Source organism: Lutjanus erythropterus, chromosome 16, assembly GCF_056507025.1.
Source record: "Lutjanus erythropterus isolate fLutEry1 chromosome 16, fLutEry1.hap2, whole genome shotgun sequence".
Lineage (NCBI taxonomy): Eukaryota > Metazoa > Chordata > Actinopteri > Lutjaniformes > Lutjanidae > Lutjanus > Lutjanus erythropterus.
Window position 1 is genome coordinate 2,145,851 of NC_139332.1, and position 390 is coordinate 2,146,240.

Genomic DNA, 390 nt, shown 5'->3' on the forward strand with positions numbered 1-390 from the left:
TTTTATTTCTGTATACACACACACACACACACACACACACACACACACACTCACAAAATTACAATATATAGTATTTCACTACTGTTTCCCCCCAAAAAACTGTTCTAATGCATAATAATTTTATAATGCATCATAATAGTGATTGTAATGGTTTTGCTGTATTACAATTAAGCATTATAATACAAGTCATTATAAGATGCTTTGTGCTTCTAACTATAATTACAATATTTAAGAACAGTATAACATATTCTAAGTATGATATAGTGCGTCAGCTTCCTAACGTTGGTAAAATCTGACACTCTGGACGGTGTAGGAGTTGACTTAGTCCAAAGGAGGGCAGTAATACAACACTGAGGAGGTCTGATGCCGCTAAACATCAACGAAGAAGAA